Source organism: Chlorocebus sabaeus, chromosome 21, assembly GCF_047675955.1.
Source record: "Chlorocebus sabaeus isolate Y175 chromosome 21, mChlSab1.0.hap1, whole genome shotgun sequence".
Taxonomy (NCBI): Eukaryota; Metazoa; Chordata; class Mammalia; order Primates; family Cercopithecidae; genus Chlorocebus; species Chlorocebus sabaeus.
This window is the reverse complement of record NC_132924.1, coordinates 102,511,726-102,538,969: the sequence shown is the minus strand read 5'-3', so window position 1 is coordinate 102,538,969 and position 27,244 is coordinate 102,511,726. Positions and strand designations below refer to the sequence as shown.

At 44.3% G+C, this 27,244-nt stretch overlaps 1 long non-coding RNA gene across 1 annotated transcript in view; it reads right to left on the bottom strand.

Moving 5' to 3' along the window:
• Positions 1-10,699: 10,699 nt before the first annotated feature.
• Positions 10,700-27,244, bottom strand: part of LOC119626204 (uncharacterized) — a 28,334-nt gene continuing 11,789 nt past the window's right edge. Inside the window, exon 3 of the long non-coding RNA XR_012090407.1 lies at positions 10,700-19,677. This is a non-coding gene — a long non-coding RNA (uncharacterized lncRNA). The remainder of the gene's footprint in view (positions 19,678-27,244) is intronic.

Here is a 27,244-nt window from a genome sequence, read left to right as displayed (position 1 = left end):
TTCCCCATTTGCTTGTTTTCTTTGGGACTGAGGGTTTATTTTTCTTTTACAATTCCTCGTTTCTCTACTATTGGCTTATTAGCTAAACCTCCTTGTTTATTTATTTATTTAGTTAGTTATTTTTAGTGATTGCTCTAGATTTTACAAATGTACACTTTTATCACAATCTCCTTTCATTTGATATCACTTCACATTTAATATAAGAACTTAACTGTAGCCGGGCACGGTGGCTCAAGCCTGTAATCCCAGCACTTTGGGAGGCCGAGACGGGCGGATCACGAGGTCAGGAGATCGAGACTATCCTGGCGAACACGGTGAAACCCCGTCTCTACTAAAAAATACAAAAACTAGCCGGGCAAGGTGGCGGGCGCCTGTAGTCCCAGCTACTCGGGAGGCTGAGGCAGGAGAATGGCGTGAACCCGGGAGGCGGAGCTTGCAGTGAGCTGAGATCCGGCCACTGCACTCCAGCCTGGGCGACAGAGCGAGACTCCCTCTCAAAAAAAAAAAAAAAAAAAAGAACTTAACTGTAATATAAATCGATTTCTGCCACCTTGTCCCTTCTGCTATTTTTGTGATAGGTTCTTTTCTACATATGTTATAAAGGTCACAGTACATTATCCTATTTTCTCTAACAGTGATTATATTTATGACTAATTTTAAAATGAGGGTAGCATATGAAAAGATGCTCATTATTTGTCATCAGAGAATTGTAAATTTAAACCATGATGGGATACTACTACGTACCTATTAGAATGACTAAAATCCAGCCAGGCACAGTGGCTCACGCCTATAATCCCAGCACTTGGGGAGGCTGAGGCGGGTGGATCACGAGGTCAGGAGATCGAGACCAGCCTGAACAACATGGTGAAACCCCCGTCTCTACTAAAAATACAAAAATTAGCCAGGCATGGTGGGGTGTGCCTGTAGTCCCAGCTACTTGGGAGGCTGAGGCAGGAGAATCGCTTGAACCCGGGAGGCGGAAGTTGCAGTGAACCGAGATCCTGCCACTGCACTCTAGCCTGGGTGACAGAGTGAGACTCGGTCTCAAAAAAAAAAAAGCATGACTAAAATCCAAACAACTAACAATACTAATTGCTGGTAAGGACAACAAGCACAAGGAACTCTTATTCATTACTGATGCGAATGTAAAATGGTACAGCCACTTTAGAAAACTGGCAGTCTCTTACAAATCTAAACATAGTGTTAACATATGATCCAGCAAACGCACTGCTAGGTATTTACCAAACTAATTTTAACATTTAAGTCCTCTCAGAAACCTGCATGCGATTGTTTATAGCACTTTATTTTTATTTTTTTGAGACAGAGTCTCACTCTGTCACCCAGGCTGGAGTGCAGTGGTGCGATCTCAGCTCACTGCAACCTCCACCTCCCAGGCTCAAGTGATTCTCCTGCCTCAGTCTCCTGAGTAGCTAGGACTACAGGCATGTGCCACGATGCCTGGCTAATTTTTGTATTTTTAGTAGGGATGGGGTTTCTCCATGTTGGCCAGGCTGGTCTCGAACTCTTGACCTCAAGTGATCTGCCTGCCTCAGCCTCCCAAAGTGCTGGGATTACAGGCATGAACCACTACGCCTGCCCTGGATGTGCCTTTTTAAATTGTAGTTTTTAGTTTACATAATAATTGTACATATTTTATGGGGTACACGATGATGTTTCAACATATAATGTATCATGAGATCTGAGTAATTAACATATCCATCATCTCAAACATTTATCATTTCTTTGTGTTAGGAACCTTCAATATTCTCCTTCTAGCTATTTGAAACTATATATTATTGTTATCTATATTATTGTTAACTGTATTGTATTCAATATGTATATTGAAACTGTATATTATTGTTACCTGTAGGCATCCTACAGTGTTAACTGTAGGGCATTCTAAGTGCACTAGAACTTAGTTCTCTTATCTAGCTGCAGTTTTGTATCCTGAGCCTGCAATATCTTACAGTGCCAGAAAGAAGAAAGTACTCAAGAAACACACATACACACACACACACACACACACACACACACACACACACACCACACACTCGATGTGGTTATTACAAAGGGACATGGGAACCAACTCAAAGACCTCCCAGTGGCCAAAGCTTGAACAATGTGGGGCAATAAAAATAGATGACGTGGCCAGGCATGGTGGCTCACACCTATAATCCTAGCACTTTGGGAGGCTAAGGAGGGAGAATCTCTTTAGCCCAGGAGTTCAAGACCAGCCTGGGCAACACAGGGAGAACCCATCTCTAAAAAAAATTAAAAATTATCTCATCTGAAGGCTCTAGGAGATAAGAAAAATAATAATAAATTAAAATTAATTAAGAAATTGGCCAGGCATGGTGGCCCATGTCTGTGATCCCAGCTACTTGGGAGGCTGAGGCAGGAGGATCACTTGAGCCTGGGAGGTTGAGGCTATAGTGAGCTAGGATTCCACCACTGCACCCCAGCCTGGGTGACAGAGAGTGAAACTCTGTCTCAAAAAAGAAAAAAATAGATGAAGTGGTATTGGATTGTAATTCAAAGTATAAAATAGATACCCATGAGTTCATAGTGATATAAAGAAATGAATGAATGAATGAGGAAAGACAAAGTTTCTATGCAGAATTCTAAATAATATATATAGATACTCTGCCCTCAAGGAGATGGAGTATAACTTCCCTGTCCTTAAGTGTGGGCTGAGCATAGTGACTTCATTCCAAAAAATGCAATTTGGAAAGGGACTGGGGAAAGAGTGATTTTATAGACTGAGCCAGGCAATTGAGGTCAACATCAGCAGTGATAATTCACATTGAAAGTATGTACCCTTGATATGATGTTATGTGAATGGTACTTGACTTCTATGGTTTTCCTCTAAAAAACACATCACCCAGTCTAATCATAATTTTCTCATGAGACAAATTCCAATTGGGGAACATTCCACAGAATACCTTATTGGTACCCCTCAAAACTGTCAAGGTCATCCAAAATAAGGAAAGTCCAAGGAACTGTTGCAACCAAGAGGAACCTAAGGAGACGTGAGGGATAATTGTCATATGGTGTCCTGGATGGGATCTTGAGACAAAAGAAGGACATTAGGTAAAAACTAAGGACTTTTGAATAAGGTGTGGGCTTTATTTATTTATCTATCTCTCTCTTTATTTATTTATTTATTTATTTATTTATTTATTGAGACAGGGTCTCACTCTGTTGCCCAGGCTGGAGTGCAGTGGCACGATCACGACTCACTATAGCTTGACCTCCTTGGGCTCAGGTGATCCTTCTACCTCAGCCTCCTAAGTGGCTGAGACTACAGACGTGTGCCACCATGCCTGATAAATTTCTGTATTTTTTGTAGATATGGGGTTTTGCTATGTTGCCCAGGCTGGTCTTGAACTTCTGAGCTCAAGCAATCCACCCACCTTGGTCTCCCAAAGTGCTGGGATTACAGGCATGTAATCCATGTAAACCACTGGACCCCGCCCTGAAATGTGGACTATAGTTAATAATAATGTATCAAGGCTTTTGTTTTTCAGTCCGGCATGTATCTTAGAAGTCATCTCTCCCATTCATACAAGAAAAAAGCTGAACGAACTGGAAATTAGTAACTCTTCTTAGACCCATCGGAGAACTGAGGTCACAAGGCAAACCACTGCCCCCAACACTGGAGGGGCAGACTGGAAAATACAGAGAAACAGAGGCGTGGATGTGTGTGTCTGTGTGTGTGCGCGTGTGTGCATGTGTATGTGATGGAGTCTTGCTCTGTAACCCAGGCTGGAGTGCAGTGGCTCAATCTCAGCTCACGCAGCCTCCGCCTCCCAGGTTCAAGCGATTCTCCTGCCTCAACCTCCCAAGTAGCTGGGATTACAGGTGCGCTGCCACCACACCTGGTTAATTTTTGTATTTTTAGTAGAGATGAGGTTTCACCATGTTGGCCAGGCTGGGTCTCAAACTCCTGACCTCAGTTGATCCGCCTGCCTCAGCCTCCCAAAGTGCTAGTATTACAGGCATGAGCCACTATGCCCAGCCAGATAATCAGAATTTTTTTTTTTTTTTTGAGACGGAGTTTCGCTCTTTTTTCCCAGGCTGGAGTGCAATGGTGCGATCTCGGCTCACTACAACCTCCACCTCCTGGGTTCAAGTGATTTTCTTGCCTCAGCCTCCCAAGTAGCTGGGATTACAGGCATGTGCCACCACGCCTGGCTAATTTTTGTATTTTTAGTAGAGACAGGGTTTCACCATGTTGGTCAGGCTGGTTTAGACCTCCCAACCTCAGGTGATCCACCTGCCTTGGACTCTCAAAGTGCTGGGATTACAGGCCTGAGCCACCACGCCCAGCCCAGAATCATAATTTATTGGAGCAGAAAGCTCTGCAGCCTGGGATAGGAGAACCTCAACTGTAATTGCAGGATTGCTAGAGGCTCAGCATGGACAAGTTTGTGAGTTTAAAACTCCAAAGGAGCCCAGTTTCAGTGGGGCACCCATACTTTTGTGAGTTTTACCTCTACCCTGTTCTCACAGTGAAAATACGACAAAAATCCTCTCATGCTTCTGTCAGGGGAAAGGGGAAAAGTCGCCATTTAGAAATACACCTAGAGCATTCTGTTCTTCCTAACAAGACCAGCCCTCAAGGGAAACTATTTCATTGTAGCCTGACTGGGGTTTTACCACAGCCTGACTGAGCTGGGGAAAGGAAAATACCCAACTCTGGCCCCTTCTAGCCTTCTTGTCTCGTCTAAAGGCGATAGTGGAGACTGACAGGCACTTATGAAGATCACAGCTCAAGGGCACAGGCTCACTAAAAGACTGAGACCTACTCGTAGGACTTGAGAATGCTTCCCCTATCCCACAACTCAGGCATCCCAACCAGACTCAGATATGTCAGGGATGCTGGAATGATCAGACCAAGAGTTTAACGTAACTATGACTAATACGCTAAGGGTGCTAATGGAAAAGGTAGGCAACATGCAAAAACAGATGGGTAATGTAAACAGAGAGATGGACATTCCAAGAATGAATAAGAAAAGAAATGCTAGAAATAAAAAACATTGTAACAAAGATGAAGAATGTCTTTGATGGACTTATTAATACAGTGGACACAGCTGAGGGAAAAATCAGTGAACTTGAAGATATGTCAATAGAAACCTCCAAAACTGAAATGTGGTGAAAAAAACTGGGCCAGGCAGTGGCTCATGCCTCTGATCCCAGAACAGTAGAAGGTCGAGACCAGCCTGGGCAATATGGCAAAACCCCGTCTTTACAAAAACAAACAAACACAAATTAGCCAGGCATGGTGGTGCACGACTATGGTCACAGCTACTTGGGAGGGTGAGATGGAAGAATGACTCGAGCTTGGGAGGCAGAGGTTGCAGTGAGCTGAGATCGCACCATTGCACTCCACGGCACTCCAGCCTGGGTGATACAGCTGGACCTTGTCTCAAAAAAGAAAGGAAAGGGGAGGGGAGGGGAGGGAGAAGAAAAAAGAAAAGAAAAGAGAAGGAAAGAGAAGAAAAGGAAAAAGAAAAAGAGACTGAAAAGAATAACAGAATATCCAAGAACTTAGGGACAATTAACCAAGGTGTAAGTACACATGATGGGAATACCAGAAAAAGAAGAAAGGGAGAAAAGAACAAAAGAAATATTTGAAGCAATAAAGACTGAGAATTTCCCAATATAAATGTATGAATAGTGCCTTTCTTTTGGCTCTTCTCCAGCTAAAGATAGGCCAGAAGTGCTGGGGAGTTACACCTCCAGAAATAGCCCTCAGTCAACTATCAGATGGGCATTGGAGGATAATGACCCCAGCTTCTTTCCTCCTTGGTTGGGACCATGTGAAGTGAGTTCTCCACTGTCTCTCCAAGTTCTTCAGCAGGATCCAGCCTCGATGCCCACAAGAACCTTGCCCTATCGAACACCCTCTGTTGGCTTAACTTCCCTTCCCTGTCTCACTTTCCTATTCCCAACAGAGCTTACCAAGATCACTTCCAAAATAAAATATTGCATGAAAATTATTGCCCACAGGATTGCTTCTGGGGGAATCCAACTCAGCCTAACAAGATATATTCATTAAGATTTATTACCTTTATAATAGAGGACGATAGGGAAAAAAATCATCACATGTATAAGGTGTTTTCAAGCATGAACCTAAAGATAAGATTTTAGCCAGACTCTAGTGTATTCATATTATCTGAGCAACCAGGCATTGATGAATTTGGACAGCAGGGAATGGAAAGGATTTCTTAGCTAAATGAGTTAGAGTACTCTAAGTTGCATATTTGATATTTTGGTACCAGGCCTGCTGTAATGCAAAAGCTGGATAGGAAAACTTGCATTCTGGGTGTAGTCTCATTACCAACCATGTGCCGTATTTTTCTTACCTAAAGGGTAGAGAAAATGAAAGTATCCCCTTTATGTAAATAAGACTATCAAGAGTGTAAACTCTTCAAGGTACTTGGAATTTAAGCTATATTATTATGCTATTTTTTGAACAGCTAAGTGAAGTTTACTTTGTATTTTTATCCGACATACATTCACAGTGCTAAGTATTTTAGAGATGACCATAAATGCTGGGTAAATAAACATATTTTCAAATTATAGAGAAAGTGACTAAAACTCTGAATGAGAAAAATAATGTATTTTACTTTAAAATACATTAATGTGGAGGAAGAAAGATTAGAAGAAAATGTATCAAAATTATAAAGCAATTTATGTTTAAATGGATGGAAGAGGTTAGGGGTTTCTTTTGTTTCTAGTTTCCAAAATTTTGTTTGTATGATTATGTTATTTTCATGAGGAATACAGTATTTTAGAAGAATGATTTGTAGAAACAAATGATAGCAGATTTAATCAAAGGAAAGCTATTCTAGGCCAGGCATGGTGACTCGCACCTGTAATCCCAGCACTTTGGGAGGCCAAAGCAGGCAGATCACTTGAGCCCAGGAGTTCAAGACTAGCCTGGCCAACATAGCAAAACCCTGTCTCTACTAAAACATACAAACATTTAGCTGGACATGGTGGTGCATGCCCATAATCCCAGCTACTCGGGGGGCTGAAGCATGAGACTGTCTTGAACCCAGGAGGCAAAGTTTGCAGTGAGCTTAGATGGTGCCACTGCACTCTAGCCTGGATGACAGAGCAAGACCTTCTCTCAAAAAAAAAAAAAAAAAAGAAAAAAGAAAAGGAAAGCTACTCTAATATTCCGCTGTCCTCTTGTTTACATGTGACATTTTCACAATAAGGAAAGAAGACTGGCTGGGCGCGGTGACTCATGCCTGTAATCCCAGCACTTTGGGAGGCGGGTGGATCAGGAGTTCAAGAGCAGCCTGGCCAAAATGGTGAAACCCTGACTCTACTAAAACTACAAAGATTAGCCGGGCGTGGCGGCAGGTGCCTGTAATCCCAGCTACTCAGGAGCCTGAGGCAGAGAATTGCTTGAACCTGGGAGGCGGAGCTTGCGGTGAGCCGAGATGGTGCCACTGTACTCCAGCCTGGGCGACATAGCAAGACTCCATCTCAAGAAATATATATAAAAATAAATAGAGGCCGGGCGCGGTGGCCCAAGCCTGTAATCCCAGCACTTTGGGAGGCCGAGACGGGCGGATCACGAGGTCAGGAGATCGAGACCATCCTGGCTAACACAGCGAAACCCGTCTCTACTAAAAAAAAATACAAAAAATTAGGCAGGTGTCTGTAGTCCCAGCTACTCAGGAGGCTGAGGCAGCGTAAACCCGGGAGGCGGAGCTTGCAGTGAGCTGAGATCCGGCCACTGCCCTCCAGCCTGGGCGACAGAGCAAGACTCCGTCTCAAAAATAAATAAATAAATAAATAAATAAATAAATAAATAAATAAATAGAAAACAAGACTCAGGAAACCACTGTGCATAATTTTGTCAGCCACTGGATTATTAAATAGGGTCTCATCATTGATTTTTAAGTATGTATTTTTAATAATTTTTTTTTTCTTTTTTTTTTTGAGACGGAGTCTCTCAATGTTGCCCAGGCTGGAGTGCCCTGGTGCTATCTCTGCTCACTGCAAGCTCAGCCTCCCGGGTTCTCGCCATTCTCCTGCCTCAGCTTCCCAAGTAGCTGGGACTACAGGTGCCTGCCACCATGCCCGGCTAATTTTTTGTATTTTTAGTAGAGACAGGGTTTCACCGTGTTAGCCAGGATGGTCTCCATCTCCTGACCTAGTGATCCGCCCACCTTGGCCGCTTACTGGCGTGAGCCACCACGCCCTGCCTCTAATAAATTTCTTAAATGACATTTAACACGTAAAGAGAAGTACACAAATCAGAAGAGTAGATGTCAATGAAGTTTCAGTTAACTCACCTGTGTAAACTTCCACCCAGGAGAACTATTAGTAGAACCTCACCAGCACCCCAGATTCCCCCTTCAACACCTGACTTCTAACACCATATATTAGTTTTGCTTGCTTTTGAAGCTTATATAAACAGAAATTTACCATATGAATTATTTTGCACCCTGCTCCTTTTGTTTAACATAGTTTGTGAGAGTAACCATAGCCTAGGTAGCTGTTAGTCATTTGTACCATAATTTATCTAGTCTATGATTCTGGACATTGAAGGTGTTTCTGGTTTGGTATTATTCATGAAGAATGCCTGTATATTCTTGTGTATGTCTCTGGATGCACATAAACATGCAGTTCTGTTGGGTGAATACCCAGCAGTGGAAGTGCTTGATCATCAGCTATGTGTATATTCAGTTTAGTAAATATTTCCAGTTTTCTAAGGAGGTTGCACCAGTTTCCACTCCCATGAGCAGTGTGTGAAAGTCGTCATTGGTCCACATTTTTTTGCCAACACTTGACATTGTCAGTCTTTCTAAATATAGCCATGCTGGTTGGTGGGTGTGGTATCTCATGGTAGTTTCGATGTGCATTTCCTTGTTAACTAAAGAGGTTAAACAGCTTTCACATCCTTACTCTTTGTATAATTTCTCTCTCTCTCTTTTTTTTTTTTTTTTTTGAGATGGAGTCTTGCTGTGTCCTCTTGGCTGAAGTGCAGTGGTGTGATCTCAGCTCACTGCAACCTCTGCCTCCAGGGTTCAAGGATTCTCCTACCTCGGCCCCTCCAAGTAGCTGAGTCTACAGGCACCCTTCACCACACCTGGCTAATTTTTGTATTTTTGGTAGAGATGGGGCTTCACCATGTTGGTTGTCCAGGCTGCTCTTGAACTCCTGACCTCAGGTGATCTGCCCATCCAGGCCTCCCAAAGTGCTGGGATTACAGGCAAGAGCCACCATGCCCGGCCTCGTTTAAGGGACTTCTAGCCTGGAAAGGGAGCCAGACATTTACACAGGGAAAGGTGATCAGCAGCACTGACTGGTAGGGTAGTGAACACGAGGCCAGAGGCTTCATTCTTCCCTGTAGTAGTCAGAAGGATTCACAGAGAAAAGGAGACTGTTTTGTGTGCGTGTGTGTGTGTGTGTGTTTTTTTTTTTTTTTGAGACTGAGTCTTACTCTGTCACCAGGCTGGAGTGCAGTGGCGCTATCTCGCCTCACTGCAACCTCCACCTCCCAGGTTCCAGCAATTCTCTGCCTCAGCCTCCTGAGTAGCTGGGATTACAGGCTCCTGCCATCACACCTGGCTAATTTTTGTATTTTTAGTAGATATGGGAATTCACTATCTTGGCCAGGCTGGTCTTGAACTCCTGACCTCATGATCCACCCACCTCAGCCTCCCTAAGTGCTGGGATTACAGGCGTGAGCCACCGTGCCCAGCTCTGTTTTGTTTTATGTCTTATTTTAGTAGATAGTACATTGACACACTGACATGGTCCAACATTCAAAAGGTACAAAAGGGCATACCATGAAAAGCCTTCCTTGCAACCTATTCCCCTGAGCCTGTCAGTTCAAGACTGAAGTTTGATGGATCTATAGGATTGGCACCATAAACTGGGCTCAGTGGCCTGTTCCTATAATTCTAGCTACTCAGGAGGCTGAGGTGGCAGGATCACTTGAGCCCAGGAGGGAGAATCTAGCCTGGGCATCACAGCAAGACCCTGTCTCTAAAGACAAAAACAAACAAACAAAAAAATGACACCTGAGGCTAGAGTCTTGGTGTAGGGAGTAAGGCACTGGTGGTGAATGTCATTTAAGCCAACGTTATGAGTGAGCATTTGGAGGGCTAGGCTCAGGTCCTGCTGCCAATGGCCCAAGCCATGGAGGATTTCTGGTGAAACTGAGGGAACTGTCAGTTTCAAATACCCCCAGTCTGAGTGAACACAGGGTCAGTGAACACACAGAGGGGCCATCCTGTGCTATGCCACAGACTCCAGGGAAACAGCACTCTCTGGTCCAGTAACAGTAGTATCATTTTACTGAGAGCTTTGTTTTTAAAATTTACTTATTTATGTATTTATTTACTTTTTAAAATACATATTTTATTTTACTTTATTTCTAAAAATAAGTATCCTTAAATTTGGTTTGTAAATTTTAGAATTACAGAAGAATTATAAAGATAGTACAGAGTTCCCAGATCCACAGCCAGTTTCCCCTGTTATTACTGCATTTTACATAAATCTTAACCAGTACACATTAACATCATATGGTAGCAGTACGAGCTGCAGACAAAACCCCTCAGACACGGGGTTAAAGAAGGAAGTGGCTTTATTTGGATGGAAGTGTCAGCAGACTTGTGTCTCAAGAGCTGAGCTCCCCAAAGAAAGAGTTCCTGGCCCTTTTAAGAGCTTATAATTCTAAGGCGTCCACATGACAGGGTCATGATAGATTAAGCAGGCATGGGGTATGTGACTAGGTGGGGGTAAGCGAGGCAAGTATTTCTCTATACCATTGTCTGTGATCTATAGATAGCACAAGCAATTAGGATAGGGGTTAATCTTTAACCTACAGGCCTGGCCAGTGGCACCGATCAGTCTATTATTTTTCAGTTTTTACTTCTACCTTTTCTTAGGAGACAGGAGACAGTAAGAGAAACGTCCTGTCTCCTCATTCCCCCCTTTGAGAACCTCACTCACTAGTGGGAGTTCTCACTCTCATCCTCACTATCCAGGCCTTCCTGTGAGACAGATCGATAGTGATTCATGTAATACACTTGTGCTGAAGTTTTCTGATGAACCAAGGTAGCAACAAAACTTCTTAGTAGTTGGGGAACTATGGGTAACAAATAAGGGAGCAATAGGCAGGTTCCTAACACTACCACTATACCTATTATAAGAGTTTTAAATCCTCCGAGAGCTGGAAAGCACTTTCCAAATGGGGATCCAGGATCAAACCCATGTCAAACCTGCACGGGCATATGTGCCAGCTTTGTTATGTCTCTATTTTTGACTACTTGTCCTTGATCGTCTATTAGCAGACAGCAATTGGTCAAGTTGAATTTTCCACAGACTCCTCCCTCAGCTGCCAGCAAGTAGTTTAAGGCTAATCTATTCTGATAGATGGCATTTCTCATTTGGGTTTCCTGCCGGACTAAAACAGTCCAAGCTCTGCCAGTTTCATTAGTGATTATTTCTAAAACAGCCTGTAACTGTATGATCTGCTTGAACATGTAGATGGGGGTTCAGTATCCCCACGAGCCATCTTGTGCCCACATGGCAGGCCCATAGTACTGTATGATTCTTTCAGGGGGCCACTCATCATCTTTCCAATTACCTATGGCTATGCTTCTTTTTTCTTAGGAGGTATAGACAGGCAAACCTAGAAGCTCACCTGTCTTTGTGGGTAACAGGGAAAAGGATGGCTTAATGGTACCGATGACACAACTCCCTGTCCATTGGTCAGGTATTTTGGTGTAGGCTCTATGCCCACATATCCAATACAGTCCAGTGGGAGCCGTCCACTCCCGAGGAAATTCTGGATGGGCCTCAAAAGTTTGCAACTTAGGAAACTTACTGAATGGGTTTTTTTCAGTATGGGTTTAAGCCCCAACAAGTAATTGTCTTTGCTGTTCTGTTATACAGCTTTTGCCCTAGGCAACTGAGCTTTCCTACAGGGACAGTGAAGTTTTTTCCTTCTAGCTATGCAATATTGTCCAATAATGGAAGTTGGTTTTTTTTTTTAGATGGAGTCTCACTCTGTTACCCAGGCTGGAGTGCAGTGGTGCAATCTCAGCTCACTGCAAGCTCCACTTCCCGGGTTCACGCCATTCTCCTGCCTCAGCCTCCTGAGTAGCTGGGACTACAGGCACCCGCCACCATGCCTGGCTAATTTTTTGTATTTTTAGTAGAGACGGGGTTTCACTGTGTTAGCCAGGATGGTCTCGATCTCCTGACCTTGTGATCTGCCCGCCTCGGCCTCTCAAAGTGCTGGGATTACAGGTGTGAGCCACCACACCTGGCCAATAATGGAAGTTTTTAAGACCAAGAAGTTGCTAGTTTGGGCCTTCTGGACTGAAATTATGTCAGGAACTGGATCAGTAGGCACTAACACTCGGGCTTCCTGAGGCCATTGGTCTCCCACAGTGGTCCCCCCATGTACATGTCAGGAAGTAACATTGAGGAAATGAGCTACATTTTCTGCCAACTAGAGAAACAAGTTCTTTGTCTTTTTCAGAAGCTTGGGTGCTGGCAGATTCAGCTCATCATAAAAGGTCTGAAACACTGGTTCAGGAGAGCACCTGTGGACCTCCCCTTGGACTGAAATATTTACTCAGGGATCCAGTTTAGTTCCATCAATTCCTAGAGTTATGCACTCTCCTGTTTTCCAACAGGGACCAAGGGGATTGGTAATTAGCAATTCTAATGGGTTACAGGGACCACTAGTGCAGGAAGAGTCACTCCTTCCTTTTTAAAGTCAGACAGGGTCCTTCTCATCTTTTTTTCCAGGTGGCCTAAATGACACAGGATCAGTAACTACATTCATCACTACACAGTCCCAATTCATGTCAAACATACTTATTTTCTACTATATAGCCCCTTTCCCAATCTAGAGAGCCACATCTTATTCTATTTCCTTATGGGTCACTGTTGATTGCTGCACAGGTGTCAAATTTTAAGATAATTTGTTTGGGGACTCCTTTCTCTTCTGTTCTAGTTATTACTTTACTCATAGCAGCTTTTCCCTAGCTGCCAGTCCTCAATCTTATTTCAAAAACAGTAGTCATAGGGGGCTCAGATGTGTTATAGCACACATCAGGATGGTTACTTCCTGGGCTACATACCTTGTATAGAGTAGCATTATGCAAACAAGTTCCTTTTAGAGTCCCAGTACACTCATAATAACTATAAAATAATAGGACTGCAGCAACCTTTTGTCCTACCTAGGTGACTTGATGTATACACTGGGAACAGTCCTCAGTCTGAGGAAGGTCAGTTGAAGTCCTTACTGTACAAGTCCAAAATTTAAGGAAAATGAGTCCTGCGATGAGTTTCTTCATGCTTTGGCCGTGAGTGAACCAGTCAGCTTCCGGGTGTGACTGGAGCAGGGCTTATCATCTTCTTCAGAGTCCCTTTGCAAGGGTTGTCCGGGCTTGGTCTCACCTACCAAGTCTCAGGTGCTGCAGGTTTTATGCAGTTGTGGTGGACCCAGGCTGGGATTCCCTCTACCTTCACAGCTGTGGGAGTGGTCAAGACGACGGTCTGGGGTCCTTTCCACCGTGGCCGCAAGGGAGCTACGTTCCAGCCTTTGATCCACACTCATTACCTTTGCTGTCTTCTGTACCAAGTCAGCCACAAACACTGGCCTATTTTCTGAGCCGATCCGTAAGGGCAGTCCAAACCTAGGGATGAGATCTCGGAGAAGCACACGGGTTACTTCACAAGCTTTCTTGGTTTGTGTTGGATAGGCCTCCACCAACCCTGCGTATGTACACACTAGAACTAGCAAATACTTGTTACCTCCACATTTGGGTATCTCGGTGAAGTCTACTTGGAGATCTTCAAATGGAGCTTCTCCATAAACTTGTATGCCAGACAGGACAGTTGGACCTTGCCTAGCATTGTGCTGACGGCAGGTGACACACTTCTGTGCCACCATTTTGGCAAGGGCTGACAGATGTGAGATACACAAGTACCGGCCTCACAACTTTTCAAGTGATTCTTGGCCTAGGTGGGTGGTCTCAAGCACAGCCAGTACAACTGCGGCTCCTAGCAGCTGTGGCAGGGCTATTCTTCCGTCCGATAACCAGATCCATCCCTCTTCTATCAGCTGCCCTCCTTCTGCCTGGAGAAAGTCCTTCTCTTCTTTAGAATAAGTAAGTACGGCCAGGCGTGGTGGCTCATGCCTGTAATCCCAGCACTTCAGGAGGCCAAGGCTGGCGGATTGCAAGGTCAAGAGATCAAGACCATCCTGGCTAATATGGTGACACCCCATCTCTACTAAAAATACAAAATATTAGCCGGGTGTGGTGGCAGTCACCTGTAGTCCTAGCTACTCGGGAGGCTGAGGCAGGAGAATGGTGTGAACCTGGGAGGTGGAACTTGCAGTGAGCCGAGATTGTGCCACTGCACTCCAGCCTGGGCAACAGAGCGAGACTCCGTCTCAAAAAAAGAAAAGAAAAGAAAAGAAAAAAGAAAGAATAAGTAGGTACAAGGTCAGGTGCCTGAGGGAGCAGGGGGACTGTGACTGATGCCTGGTAGGGGGTGGATACTGCTTTTTGAGATTCTAAGTCCCCCCGGGAGTTCCATAAGGCAATCGAGGTGGAAGCTCGCTGGTGTCCTCCGCAGTGTATGACTGCCACCTTTTGGGGCTTCCACACTGCCTCTAATAATTGCAGGATCCCTTGCTGATAGTTTATGTCTTTGCCCCCAGAGTTCAACAGACCTTTCCCCTTGTATAACACCCCATGTACTTGGAGGGTTAAGAAGGCATACCAAGAGTCAGTGTAAATGTTTACAATCTTACCTTCACTCAGGTCTAAGGCCCAAATTAAAGCAATGAGTTTGGCCTTCTGGGCTGAATTGCCCTGGGGCAACGACTAGGCTTCAATAACAGCGTCCAGGGTTACCACTGCATATCCCGCACACCTCTCTCCTTGTGGGTTGATGAAGCTGCTCCCGTCCATGTACAGTTCCCAGTCTACTGATGTCCAAGGATGGTCTCGGAGGTCAGGCCTGCTAGAATAAACTGAGTCCAACACCTCTATACAGTTATGTTTAACTGGGCTCTCTGATACAAGGAGCAAGGTGGCAGGGTTTGGGGTGTTGCAAACTTCAATAGTTATGTGGGGATTTTCACAGAGCAAGCTTTGGTACCTAGTTAGTCTAGCATTTGTTAACCAATGATGTCCTTAGATGTTCATTAGTGTTACCATCATGGGCCTTTATGTTTAGGTTTTGCCCAAGAGTTAGCTTATCTGCTTCTTGTGCTAGCAGGGCTGTTGCTGCCAAGGCCCTCAAACATGGGGGCCAACCCTTAGAAACCTTGTCTAGTTGTTTAGAGAGGTAGGCCACCGGCCACAGCCAGGGCCCTACAGTCTGGGTCAAAACACCAACCACTACTTTTTCTCTCTCTGACACATATAGTGTAAAAGGTTTTGTCAGGTCAGGTAGCCCCACGGCTGGAGCCGACATGAGTTTTTTTTTTTTTAACTCATGAAACGTTCATTGCTGTTGGTTGTAATAGATGTAGTTTATCCAATCTACATTTTTATTAACTGTCACCCACCAAAATATTGACTCAAATCCTGCAACTATTTGATTTCAGGCTTTAAATTGACCTGGTATTCCCTGTGGGACTCCAATTGCATCTAAATAGACGTGAGAGTTGAAAGACATATAAGGGGCTTCTCTCACTTTACAATGTCTTATTTTCCTCCCTCTGGTTGATGAAATGCCAGGGTGAAAGGGATAGCCAATTGGACTAAAGCACAACTGCCGCTCCAGTTATTTGGCAGAGTGTCCAGTAAAGGTCCACCACAGTACCACCACACATCCGCTCGGGGACGAACAAGGGCTGACTGATTGATAAGCTTTTGAAAATTCTTAAGCTCACTGCATCCCTTCAGGTCTCCAAGGAATGCTAAGTTTCCTCCCTGTCACAAGAGACACGAAGTGAACTTAGTGTTAGGAGATGGAAGCTGGATGGTCCTTGGGGGCTGACCCACAAGATGCCAAATTTCAGGATATAGCAGAGAGAAAGCTTGGCACGACTTATTACTCCAGGCTGTAGAATCCTGGAAAAGAGCTACCATGCAGTCCACGCCTGGTCAACTGCAACTTTCCACCTTAGTGGAAAGGGGATAGTCTGGGCCTCTGGTCTACCATGTGCACAAGCATAACAAGTGCTTTTGTTTAATGTGCAGATGGAATATTTGATCTATTCCAACTAGGCATTTGCATCTTGTTATCCTGTCTTAATTGCCAAAGTTTGTTTTAAGTCTGTATCTTCTATGATCCTCTAGTAAAATGAATGTATGCTTTTAGGAAATTACAAAAACTGGTTGGGGCAGTCCATCCTTGCTCTTTAGTGGTCCACAGAATGTTGGACAAACTACAGCATAAAAGCTCTACATCAGGGGACAAGACTCCTGATTGACACTGGGGTCTTTATTGAAATCTCTTTGGATTAAATGGTCCCAATTTACTAACGCCCAGTCTGAGGAGAGTCAGGAGGAACAGAGGTACTTTTCCGAAATAGAAAGCTGTCTTTGACTTGGCAAGTCCCCACAGAGTATAACAAGGCAAGCATTAAATGCAATAGTTTGAGGTGAAATTGACTTGGTTATGTTAATAACTAGATGGTCAGCAATAGAGCAAGGAAAGAAGTAATAGAGTAGATGAGAGAGTTCAATTTCTCTTAGCTTTAGTTTGGTAGGGTTTTCCCCTGGGACTATGGCCCATGACTCTAGAGGGGGTGGTGCTTTCTTGACTCGGGTGTGATGAATCCATCCCTTTTTCACCATATAAACAGCAATCTCAGTGGTTAGTAGCACAAGGTAGTGTCCTTCCCAGGCTGACTCGAGTTTTCCTTCTTTCCACCCTTGGATGAGAACTTGATCTTCAGGCTGGTGCTAGTTTACCGGAAATTCTAGGGGTGGTACATGTGCTGAAAGACTTTTAGTTTTTTTTTTTTTTTTTTTTGAGACGGAGTCTCGCTCTGTCGCCCAGGCTGGAGTGCAGTGGCACCATCTCGGCTCATTGCAAGCTCCGCCTCCTGGGTTCACACCATTCTCCTGCCTCAGCCTCCCAAGTAGCTGGGACTACAGGTGCCCGCTACCACGCCCGGCTAATTTTTTGTATTTTTAGTAGAGACGGGGTTTCACGGTGTTAGCCAGGATGGTCTCAATCTCCTGACCTCGTGATCCGCCCACCTCAGCCTCTCAAAGTGCTGGGATTACAGGCATGAGCCACCATGCCCAGCCGACCTTTTGTTTTAAATGCGGAGACATCAGCAGTGGACTTTACAGTCCTTTGTGCCTTCTTAGTGAGAAATTTCCTTTAGCACCATTTTTATTAGTTTTTAGACCAAAGAAAGCCAAACACCATTTTTTATTTGACAGTGCTTCCTGTATGATTTTTATACCAGATAAGCTGAATTTCACCTTTATATTAGTGTGTTATTAATGTTAAACTTAGTTTTAATAAAACTTTGTAGACATATTTATTCAATTTTTAATGTGTGACCATAAGGTAAGATTTTTATAGACTCTTTTTAACATTTTATACTTGTTGTTAAAGAGCAGGTTAGTGCTTTAAGAAAAACCCATTGTGTTTTTATTTTAATGTCCAGTTCATAGAAAAACTGGATACCCCTTTAACTTTAGCCAATATGTTTACACACAGAATTTCCTTTACAATTAATATTTCAAAACTTGCTTAAACCTTCAAAACAAAAATTTTTTTTAACCTTTTAATGTAGGTAAAAATCTACATTCTTATGCCTCCTTATAATCCTTTTATTAAAAGTATATTTTACTTTCCTTATACACCTTGCACATAAAATGTTTCTTCAGTAGTTTTACATTCAGGAGGCCTAATTATTTTTAAGTTATACAATGTTTCTTGCATAAATTCCTTTTTACGACACACATTCTTTTTTTCTTTCATGACTTTCACAAACAATTCTTCGACATGCCTCCACTTTCTCACTTATGGCAAACATCCCTTTCTTTAAACAACAAGTTAATTTATTTCAGGACAAGAATTTACCATATAACATTCTTTTTACATAAATTATCCCCACCTTTGCCACTATTACAACTGCTGCCTGTCCTCTTAACCACTGTAGGGATTTAAAACCAGCTGTAACCAAGTGTCTATGTACAGAAACTGGTTTGGGTATCCTGGCTTACCAGCTACCTTGTGCCATACCTTTGAAACAGGGGACCTGTCTAGGCTTCCTTCTGATGGTCAATCCACTTCTAATGCTGGCCAATCTATCTCATGCAAGGTCCTAAGTTTTCCTGGGGTATAGTATCCCCATAATCTCCATTAAAACCTTTTTTGAAAATTTTTTTTAACATAATCCCTAACGGGGTGGGCTTACTCTGTGTTTTACCCATTTTCCTCCCCGAGACAAAGCAACACTCTTGCCACAAGAAGGGAAAGAATAAGGGCAAAGAGTAAAAGGTCACTCACTCGTCAAGCAATTCACACCAAATCAGAATCAAAACCAAAACCAAAGTGCCGATAAAGGCATGCTTGTTCATCAAGCAATTCAAACCAAGTCAAAATCAAAATCAAAACCAAAGTGCCAATAAAGGCATGCCGTGGGTGATCAGGCCACGCTTCCACTTAAATGGAGTGGGCAAGTTCCCAAGACTGGTCCTACTGTATTCCAGATGTCCAGACTCCAAGCGCCAATTCCTTCCTGGTGTTCAGCCACTGAATTGATCCTCCGTGGGGGCCTGCCATGCACTGCTCTGACGAGGTGTTCCACCCGGGGAAATGCCTACCCGGGAGAGCTCTCAGGATCTGCTTTGCTCAAGCTGGCTGGAGTCCCCATGCAGGGATGTTCCGCAGGGCAGGCCTAAGCCGCCTAAGGGACTGCCTTGGCCGTCTGTCAACCACCTCACTTCCCCGTCAGGGAACCAAGAAATGTAGCAGGTCGAGCTGCAGACAAAACCCCTCAGACACTGGGTTTAAGAAGGAAGTGGCTTTATTCGGCCGGGAGCATCGGCAGACTTACATCTCAAGAACCGAGCTCCCCAAAGAAAGAGTTCCTGGCCCTTTTAAGGGCTTATAACTCTAAGGGGTCCATGTGACAGGGTCATGACAGATTGAGAAAGTGTGGGATATGTGACTAGGTGGGTGTAAGCAAGGCAAGTATTTCTCTATACCATCGTCTGTGATCTATAGATAACACAAGTGATTAGGATGGGGATTAATCTTTAACCTACAGGCCTGGCCAGTGGTGCCCGATCAGTCTGTTATTTTTCAGTTTTTACTTCTTCCTTTTCTTTGGAGACAGGAGACAGTAAGAGAAATGGCCTCTCTCCTCAATATCATCTTTTGTGGCTGAAAAACACCCCTCTGTGTTACATGTACTGATCTGTGGTTATACGTACTGATCCCTAGATTTTTACCGTTTTAGCTTACATTTTCTCCACCTGGCAAACACCTATGGTTGGTTTGTTACCAGTTCAAATGTCACCTCTGCAATAAAAAGATTTTCCTGTCTTCTTTGGAAGTTACTTTTACTGCCGCTGTGTTGCCATCTTCACAGCCCCCTCTCTGTGACTGTGTTCTTGGATGCCCTGGCAAACACCATGTTCTCTGTTCTCCCAGCATTCTCCCAGGGTTCTAGGTCCAATTCCCATCAGGATTCAGCTGCAAGCCACAGAAGAACCCCAGCTTCAGTTTCCTTACTTGAGAGATGAAGGGGTTGAGTCAGGACTGGGGGATCCTCATTTCTGATATCTTCTGCTTTTTAAAAACAGAATTATAGGCCAGGTGTGGTGGCTCATGCCTGTAATCCCAGCACTTTGCGGGGGCTGAGGCGGGTGGATCACCTGAGGTCAGGAGTTCAAGACCAGCCTGGGCAACATGGTGAAAACCCATCTCTACTAAAAATACAAAAATTAGCCAGGCATGGTGGAGGGTGCCTGTAGTCCCAGCTACTCAAGAGGGGCTAAGGCAAGAGAATCGCTTGAACCTGGGAGGCAGACTTTGCAGTGAGCTAAGATCGTGCCACTGCACTCCAGCCTGGGCAACAGAGCGAGACTCCATCTCAAAAAAAAAAAAAAAATAGAATTATAGAATTTTAGTATTGATAAGTGATCTCTAAAAAAAATCCTTTTATTATTATTATTATTTTTTTTTTGAGACGGAGTCTGTCTCTGTCACCCAGGCTGGAGTGCAGTGGCACAATCTCAGCTCACTGTGACCTCCACCTCCCAGGTTCAAGGTATTCTCTTGCCTCAGCCTCCTGAGTAGCTGGGATTACAAGCGTGTGCTACCATGTCTGGCTAACTTTTTATATTTTTAGTAGAGACGGGGTTTCACCATGTTAGCCAGGATGGTCTCAATCTCCTGACCTCGTGATCCGCCCACCTCGGCCTCCTAAAGTGCTGGGATTACAGGCACAAGCCAAAATGTACCATCTTAACCATCTTTAAGTGTACAATTCAGTGGCATCAAGCACATTCACACTGCTGTGCAGGCATCACCATCATCCCTCATTTTTTGTCTTGCAAAACTGAAACTCTGTACCCATTCAACACTAACTCTGCATTCTCTCCTTCCTCAAGCCCCTGGCAATCACCATTCTACTTTCTGTTTCCAGGAATTTGACTGTTCTAGGTACCTCATATAAGTGGTATCATACTGTATTTTCTCCTTTTGTATTGGGCTTATTTCACTTAGCATCATGTCATCCAGATTCATCCACGTTGTAGCATGCATCAGAATTTCCTTTCTTGTAAATTTTCCTTCCTTCTAGTGAATAATATTCAGTAGTGTGTATATACCACATTTTGTTTATCCATTCCGTGTTTTGAGAGTTCTTGCAGATCCTGCTATTTCACGCCTTCATAATGTGCACCATCAAGTACTTTCCTAGGAGGCCAAAGGCCTTATATGTTTCTTATTTATTGGGCAGAAGGACCAACTGGTGTGACTCTCTTTTCCTAGGGACCACAAGCTGACCTCCGACACCTCCAAGGCCAGAGGCCATGTCTTTGGTTGACTTGGTTTCTGGAAAGAAACACTTTCTTTCCAAGCCCTTTGGGATCTCACCCCTGTTAGCTGGAAACATCCTTCTGGAGCTGGACTGGTCCATGGAGATCAGGAGTCTGCCGACATCCTGCTGGGAAGCTCCTGCCAAGGTGCTCGGGATGGTGTTTTTTTACATTCCCCACAAGGAGCTTCAGGTGTGCTGCCTTTCTTCACCTTGCCCTTCTTTTTGGGGTCCTGAGGCACAACCTTCTCTGCACCCACCCTCGGCTCCATCTTTTCAGATATTGTGTACCCCACTCGCCTGGGGCCTTTGCTGAAGCTTTCACAGGAAAATCTGGGACCCTCAGCCTCAATTCTTCTACCTTCTTAAAAAAAACAAACAGCCAGGTGTGGTGGCTCACGCCTATAATCTCAGCACTTTGGGAGGCTGAGGCCAGTGGATCATCTGAAGTCGGGAGTTGGAGGCCAGCCTGACCAACCAACTAGAGATGGTGAAACCCCGTCTCTACTAAAAATACAAAAATTAGCTGGGTGTGGTGGCGGGCACCTGTAATCTCAGCTACTCGGAGGCTGAGGTGGGAGAATTGCTGGAACCTGGAAGGCAGAGGTTGGAGTGAGCTGAGATCGCACCATTACACTCTAGCTCAGGCGACAACAGCAAGACTCCATCTCAAAAAAAAAAAAAAGGAAGAGAGCACCATTATCAGGAAATACACACTGAATATTTAGGGGTAAACGAGCACCATGTCTCCCGGTTACAAACAGTTCAGAAAAACATGCATCTGTATAAACATATTCAGAGAGAGGATGACAAAGCGAATGGGGTAAAATGCGGACAACTGGTGAATCTTGGTAAAAGGCTTACTTACAGGAACTCTTTGTAACTGTAACTTTTCTGTGTTTGAAGTTACATCAAAATTTAAAAATTACAAAAACAACAAAATTTCTCTTTTAGAAACAGTACTACTCCCCAAGAATTAAAAAGACGTTTTTTAAACCTTTTTTTAAAATATAATATTCCAAATTACAAATAAGGTATTTTCACGTCTGTGCTCACCTTTGATGTTCCAGATATTTGTTGAGCAATTAAAAGATGGCATCCCGGCCTTCAAGGCCTTCACGGTTTAGCAGGGAACACAGGAAATGTTGAGTGCCATCCACATCCATGCCAGGGCCGTTCCAGTGGGAAATGGTGGAGGGGGCCCAGAAAGTTCTTAAACTTCAGCTAGGTCTTGAAGAGTGAAAACATGGTCGAGGGGACCTGGAAAGTTCTTCAACTTCAGCTAGGTCAGCTAGGTCTTAAAGGGTGAAAACATTAGGGAGGCAGATGCAAGGAGAGAGGTAATTCACTGGGGTGGGGAACAGTGTCTGTTGAGGTGCCTATTATACACCAAACGCTATGCCAGCAGCTGTCCTCTGTGGGGCTAGCAGCTGTCCTCTGACTGAGACCCTGGAAGTCAAATACGATGATCTCACTTTACCAGGAAGTCTTGGGTGTGGAGAGATGCCAGTAACTTTCCCATTCGGGATGTGACTCTCTGAGTTCCAATCAGATACGCTTAACTCCAAGCCATGCTGCTCTGCTTCTATGCAGAGGAAACAGCCATTATTCTTGCCTCTATTTTACAAATTGTTATTGAGTTTCCTCAGTTTCCCCAAGGATCACTGTGTTGGAGACCATGAAGAAGAATGGATATGAGAAAATGCAGTGAGCCCGGCCGTGCGCGGTGGCTCAAGCCTGTAATCCCAGCACTTTGGGAGGCCGAGACGAATCACGAGGTCAGGAGATCGAGACCATCCTGGCAAACACGGTGAAACCCCGTCTCTACTAAAAAAAAAAAAAAAATACAAAAAACTAGCCAGGCGAGGTGGCGGGCGCCTGTAGTCCCAGCTACTCGGGAGGCTGAGGCAGGAGAATGGCGTAAACCCGGGAGACGGAGCTTGCAGTGAGCTGAGATCCAGCCACTGCACTCCAGCCTGGGCGACAGAGTGAGACTCCGTCTCAAACAAAAAAAAAAAAAAAAAGAAAGAAAATGCAGTGAGCCCAAGGTGGACTGGCCCTCTCTAGGGACTCACCACTCCCTGCCAGGGTGGGAGTTAGGGCAGTCTACCAGAAGTCTGCTTCTCTAGAACAAAATATACACGAGGTGCTTAGAACAATACCTGGCACATAAGAAGTGCTATATTCATGGTTGCCAGTGTTATTATTTTATTATTATATACACACACACACACACACACACACACACACATATATATATATATATTTTTTTTTTTCTTTGAGATGGAGTCTTGCTCTGTCGCCCAGGCTGGAGTGCAGTGGCCCATCTCGGCTCACTGCAAGCTCCGCCTCCTGGGTTGACACCATTCTCCTGCCTCAGCCTCCTGAGTAGCTGGGACTACAGGCACCTGCCACCTCGCCCGGCTAATTTTTTGTATTTTTAGTAGAGAAGGGGTTTCACCGTGGTCTCGATCTCCTGACCTCGTGATCCGCCTGCTTCCGCCTCCCAAAGTGCTGGAATTACAGGCGTGAGCCACCATGCCCGGCTATTATTATTATTATTATTTTTTTAGATGAAGTCTCGCTCTTGTTGCCCAGGCTGGAGTGCAATGGCGCGATCTTGGCTCACCACAAACTCTGCCTCCCAGGTTGAAGCAATTCTCCTGCCTCAGCCTCCCGAGTAGCTGGGATTACAGGCTTGCCCCACCTCGCCCAGCTAAATTTGTATTTTTAGTAGAGACAGTTTCTCTATGTTGGTCAGGATAGTCTCGAACTCCCAACCTCAGGTGATCCATCCACCTCAGCCTCCCAGAATGCCAGGATTACAGGCATGAGCCACCGTGACCAGCTAGTTGCCTGTGTTATTATCTGGGAAACAATAGCAACTGCCCCATGGACCCAGCCACAGTGAAACATTTCCTAGATCAGAAACTGGCTCTCTGGCGAGGTTGAGGAGGGCAGATCACTTGAGGTCAGGAGTTTGAGACCAGCTTGCACAACATGGTGAAACCCCGTCTCTACTAAAAATACAAAAATTAGGTGGGCTTGGCAGCGCGTGCCTGTAGTCCCAGCTACTTGGGTGGCTGAAGCAGAAGAATTGTTTGAACTTGGGAGGCAGGGTTTGCAGTGAGCCGAGATCATGCCACTGCACTCCAGCCTAGGCAACAAAGTGAGATTCCATCTCAAAAAAAAAAAAAAAAGAAAGAAACAAACAAACAAAGAAAAGAGGAACTGGCTCTCACCTACAGCGCTGGCCTTTTAAGTGCTCTGTGTTCAGGAGTGGGTCCTTCCGGCTGAACCCTACTTGAAGAATTAATGGCTCCACAAGAAGGGCACTAAATCTTCTCAAGCTACTCTGAAGATAAATGTACAGCTGACCTTGCAAATGTCGACTGCTGGAGAAAGGACCCGATGCGTGCCTGAGGTCCATAATAAAAGTAGAAGTCTTACCTGGGTACAAGGTAGGGATCATTGTCTCTGCAGAATAGATTAGACTGAAAAAGCCTAAATAACCTATTCAATTTCAGAGTAAGTGGTTGATGTGGGTCCTGAAACCAGTTATCCCTGACTGACATTCATTCCACTAGACTGAACTGATCCATGTCTTAATCCACTGCAAAAGCTTCACTCACAATAATGACAAGGACCCACGAAACCCAGCTAGGTCTCTGCTGGCAGATTCTCAGGCAAAAGATAAGATTCCTTAGAATTACTTTAGAATATTTTTTATGCTAATTTACAGCTATTCACACTAATCAAGTGGATTTTCTCACTCTCTGAGAAAAATGGAGGATGATTAAATGCAATTTTCATTGCAGGACCAAGCAAGAGGGCCAAGAGAATAGCAGACCCACATCTCTCCTGGAAGTTTCTCTCTAAGTACAGCTACCCGGGTTTTCCCAGGACAATCTCATTTTCAAATTCTGTCTAGTTACATTATCTTGCATTTTAATTTTTAAAATGCAGTCATTCTGAAGAAATGGAATTAAGGAAATATTTGTCAAGCACCCCGTAGGTACCAGGCATTTTTCTAATTGCTGTGGCTGCTAAGGTGAATAAGACTGACTTGTAGGGGAGACAAAAATGAAAGGCCCCTAAGTATCAGCCTCAAACTCTGCCTGTCTTCTAATATCCAACAACTATATCTTCCCCAACATCTCTCCACCCCCACTAGTCACCATTATCTCTTACTTGGGTAACCGTAACCTCTTCTATCTGTTTCCCTTCCAATCCATTTTCCAGACTATTGCCACAGTAGTCCCCTTTTAATGCCTCCAAAGGCTCCCTTTGCTCTGCAAGATCAAAGGAGTTGGGACTTGATCAGGGCTCCTGTCAACCTCTCTGGTTTTGTATCTCACAGCCTACCACTACCCCCTTCTAAATTCCACAGGAATTTATTTGTTTGTTTGTTTATTTATTTATTTATCGAGATAAGGTCTCGCTCTGTCAACCAGGCTGGAGTGCAGTAGCGCATTCGCACTTACACTACTCCTAGGCTCAGGAGATTCTCTCGCCTCAGCTTCCTCAGTAGCTGGGATTACAGGCATGAGCTATTGCACCTGGCCCAGAGAAATCTTGAGGTCCTCGAAAACATCCTTCTTTCTCCAGTCTCCAGGTGTGCATAGATTGCTGCCTGAAATGCCATTTCCTATACTTCTTTCTATCCCCAGTCTTCCTTGACTTGTAATGCAGCATATTGGAATTGACAAATTAGTTGTTTCCTTCTCTAAACTCCAGTGTGAAGGTAGAGACCAAGTCCTGTTCACCTTTGTATCTTAGAGCCTCGGGCAGTGCCTAGAGGTCAATACTTGCTGGACGAACACATTAATGGGTGACTGTAGTGATGCTATGGGGCTATTAAAGGCAAACAGAAGAGGGATGCAGGTTGAAATCCAAGGAAGAGAGAAAGTTTAACAAATTAGTCACTTCTTTATTTTATGTTTATTTTTTGTTTTTTCTTTCTTTATTTGGATCTCTGTTCCTGTGTTAAGTAGTTGTTTTCTTTTTTTGTTGTTGTTTTTTGTTTGTTCGTTTGTTTTTGTTTTAAGATGGAGTCTTGCTCCGTCGCCCAGGCTGGAGTGCAGTGGTGCAATCTTGCCTCACTGCAACCTCTGCCTCCTGGGTTCAAGGGATGGGCAGCCTCCCGAGTAGCTGGGATTACAGGCACACACCACCATGCCCAACTAAATTTTGCATTTTAGTAGAAATGGGGTTTTGCCATGTTGGCCAGGCTGGTCTTGAACTCCTGACTTCAGGTGATCCACCTGCCTCGGCCTCCCAAAGTGCTGTGATTACAGGGATGAGCCACCGCACCTGGTCCCATTTCTTGAAATAAGTCTTGAAAGACATCTTTTAGCTAGGAGGAAGAATGGAGAGAAGAGCATTCCATCCAAACAGAGTCACAGCTGCAAGGGAATGTGCGCTTTGCTCAGCAAAGAACTGTGAATGGCTGGTACACTGGAAGCATGCAAGGTGAACAATGAAAGGATGAGATTGCAGTGTCTGCTAGAATAGTCACACGGAGACGTGCTGGAAACAGATATTACCTGTGTCCAGGACTCAGGAAAGAGGGCTGGACTGGAGATACAGATTTGGATATAGGTAGAGGTGGAATTCTAGGGAATGGGTTGAGACTATGCAAAGACAGTGTGCTCATGGAGAAGAGAATGGTCTACGACAGAATTCTGAACAGTGCAGACATCTAAGAGACAGGTAGAGGAAGGAGTCAGCATAAAGACTGAGAATTCTCTGGCCAGGCGTGGTGACTCACACCTGTAATCCCAGTACTTTGAGAGGCCTGGATGGGAGGATCACTTGAGGCCAGAAGTTCACGACCAGCCTGGTCAAAATAGCAAGACCTCATCTCTATTATTTAAAAATGTTAAAAAAAAAAAAAAAAAGACTGAGAAGTCTCAAGAGAAGCAAGGAAAACAGAAATATATTGGGGCAAGAAAGCCAACATATGGAATGAGATATTGTAGGTTGAAAAGTATCTATTGATATCCATTGGTCCATGTGTGAAATTCCTATTTTTGATATAACAAATTGCCACAAACTTAGTTTGCCCTCTGGTTCCCAAAGATTCACATCTGTCCTAAGTGCAAAAATATATTCACCCATAAAGTCTCAACCCATTGCAGCAACAGCTCAAATGCAAAATGTCATTGAAGTCTCATCAGCTCAAAAGTCCCAAATCTCATCATCTATATCATTTAAATC